Source organism: Octodon degus, unplaced genomic scaffold (assembly GCF_000260255.1).
Source record: "Octodon degus isolate 3935 unplaced genomic scaffold, OctDeg1.0 scaffold00091, whole genome shotgun sequence".
Classification (NCBI taxonomy): Eukaryota; Metazoa; Chordata; class Mammalia; order Rodentia; family Octodontidae; genus Octodon; species Octodon degus.
Genome location: NW_004524667.1, coordinates 6,085,969 through 6,089,343, shown reverse-complemented (window position 1 = coordinate 6,089,343; position 3,375 = coordinate 6,085,969).

Sequence of the window (3,375 nt, the reverse complement as noted above, 5' to 3'; positions counted from 1 at the left end):
GATGGGATCAAACCTTCTCATTTATTAAGCAAATATCTTAAAGATGAGGTATATTGCCAGTCTAACAGTTTCCTAGTACTGTTAAAATTTCAGGCATTAAGAAAAAAAATAAGAATAATATAATATATATTAAAGTGTAAGTGATGAATAGCATAATATTCCTTATTTATTTATTTATTTTTGGTACTGGGGATCAAATTTGGGACCTTGCACTTGCCAGGCAGACACTTATGCCACTGAGCTAATATTCCTGGCCCAGCATAATTATTTTTCAAAATAAGAATTGTGCGGACAAAATTAAGAGAATTCAAACTGCTTGGCTGAGATCCTTTTTTCCCCAGGGGGCCTCTAAATCAAACACCTAGGATCAGTTACAGTTTTTTTTTTTTTGAGAAATAAACATGAATGAGACAGTTTCAAAGCTGAATAATAGGACAGTTTCAATAATCAATACATTGTACATTGTTATCTTCTTAGTGGTTATCCATAGTACAAGAAGCAGACAGGATATCCTGTCCAGACACTATTAGTACACCTTTTTCTTCTCATTGAATTAAGTGAAAGTAACTGTATATCTATCTTTACTATTTTGTGTATATAAATACAAAATGATCTTTCCTTTGTATCCCCTTTTTTGTTTAGTCCTGTCAGAGGTGAATGATCTATTGGCATCTAAATACTAAGGTGTTTGAATTCAGCTAAACAATCCAACACTGTCTAGCAGTCTATAACATTAGTGGTTATCCTCAGAAGTCATTGACTTGAGCCTTTTACACCTCATCATATTAATATGGCTTTACTTTATATACCTCGTTTTTATACTTCTCTGCTGGATGGTTAAGACCAAGATACAGCAAGACCTATACAGCAAGAAATGTAACTTTTGTATCTGATAAGGTCAGTCAAGTACCCTCAGGATTTATCTCAGTTACAGTTTTGATGTAGACTTTTTTTTTCAGAGCTGAGGATTGAACTCAGGCCCTTGCACTTGCCAGGGAAGCGCTTATTCCACTGAGCCATCTCCCTGGCCCCACTGAGCCATCTCCCCAGCCCCTAGACTTTCCTAAAAATCTCTTGTGCGCACAGGTAGGGCTTTTGAAAAGTGAGTGGATAATGGGCCTGTTCTCCCCACCAGTGTGTGCCCCCACGGATGGCTTCAGGACTGCAAGTGCTGCTAGGAGGCCAGGCCTGGCTGCGAATGTGCACTGGGGTCCTGACCCAGAAGGCTGTTTTTGTCCTCCCTTCCCTTCTTTCTCTGTGCTTACTGGATGCTGTGGAGAGAGCAGCTTTACTGTACCAATCCCTGTTGCCACACTGTTTTTGTCGGGGAGACACCCGGCCATGGAAGGAGCCCTTTGAAACCATTGGCCAAAATAAGTCAGTCCTGTAAGGTGTGCGTGTTGGGAATGGTGTCTCCACAGTGGATGTCTCAGTTATTTTCATTGCTGTGGCAGAATACCTGACAACTGAAGTCAAAGGAGGAAAGGTTTATTTTTGCTCAGCTTGTAGAGGTTCCAGTCCACAGGTGCGTGGCTCCACGGCAGAGTGGCCTGGCAGAGGGGAAACAGGTCACGGCAGGCAGAAGGCAGATGGTGCAAGGCAGCAAGCAGTGACAGCTGCCCTTTCTGTCCCCTACATTCTACCCAGACCACACTCCCTCAGTGGTCTCTTAGTAGCGCTCACACCCAGGGTGGCCTTCCCATACTCACACCCAGAGCTATGCCACGCCAATCATTGACCAATTCAGTCATCACACACCCTGAATGTGATCTCAGCATCACATTCTTCATCCCAGCATCCCAGGCTCTGGATACAATCACCTCTCGACAACCCTGCCCTATGTATAACTAACTGCATGCAGCTGGGGGAGGGGGCATCTTGACATAAAGTGTAACATGACAAAGGGGCCCATAAGCCTTCTGATGCTGAGTGACATCCAAGATGCAGTAGATGCTTCTAAACCTTCCACCAAAAGTGGCTTGGCTGGAAGGAATGTCTTCATCTTTTAGGAAGAACAGGATGCCTTTCACTTTGTGGAGCTGTGAGTAAGTGTCACATTTCTTTAAGGGTGCTGTTATTTAAATGCATTTATTTGACTTTTTATTACAACTCATAATTAATCTTTGTTCTATGAATTCCAAAATTGGCCAAAGAAGGCTTTCTAGAAAGATATCCCAGGTTCACTGCACAAGGCCTTATGCCTGGTGGAGGGCCCAGCATTCCCAGACTCACCGAGGCTGGGTGGAGATGTCCAAAGTGTGAATCAGGACACACTAATGTTGACACATTTCCCCCATCTGTGTTTTCTTTCGTACTTAAGGATCTTGGGAGCCAGGACTGGTAGCACATACCTGTAACCCAGCACTTGGGAGGCTGAGGCAGGAGGATTGCTGTGAGTTCAAGACCAGCTGGGCTACAAAGTGAGCACAAGGCCAGTGTGAACTGAGTCATGAGACCCTGTTTCAAAAAGACAAAAAGATAAAAAGACAAAAAAGAATCTTTGGGAAGTTCTAATGTTTGTGATTAGCATTTTAATTTTAGTCACAAGCATAAAATATTTCATTTGTCTTTTAACTAAGCGTATCTGTTTGACTTTTTTCTTCTGAATTTGTTTTCTCAGAAATGAAGTTACAATTACATGCTGTATTTTAATCAGCAATGGGCCAGCTCACACATCTCTTGTTCGCCGAGGTTTCAGCAAGCTTGTGAAAAGCTCCAGCTGTCGGGTGACAGTGCAGCCATGGGAAGCCAGGTGCACAGTGCTGCTCATGCGGCTGCGATGATGCGGGTGTGGACAAGGCTGCTGACGTGATGTGCAGGCTTGAGGCCTAGGAGAAGCCAGTTCCGCTGTTTAGGAAGCCAACACCTTCTAGGTTGGTGTAAAGATTTCCTCTGCCCGTCCCCTAGACAAAAGCTGCCTGATTCTCACAACAGATCCGAGTCATTAAGCGCCTCGTGACTGTGAGTCATTTAACATCAATGGCTTTGTGTGTGTGTGTGTGTGTGTGTGTGTGTGTGTGTGACTAGGGACTGAGGCCAGGGCTTTCACACTAAGCTACATCTTCTGTCTTATTTCATGACAGCGTCTCACTACATTGCCACGTTTCCCCTAGGCTGGGGTAGAACTTGCAGTCCTCCCGTTTCAGCCTCCCAGAGTGTTGGGATGGCAGGTGTGCACCACCAGGCCTGGCTAACTGGCCCCTATTTATAGGCATGTTCTAATCACAGCCCCCTTTACCCTACCAATCACTGTAATGTTTCTCATGTATTAAAATGCATCTAGGGGGCCTGGCCATAGCTCAGTTCTTTAAGTGGCTGCTTCCACAAAGCTGTCAGCCTCAGGTTGCTGGAGTTCGATTCCCACAACACTCCAGC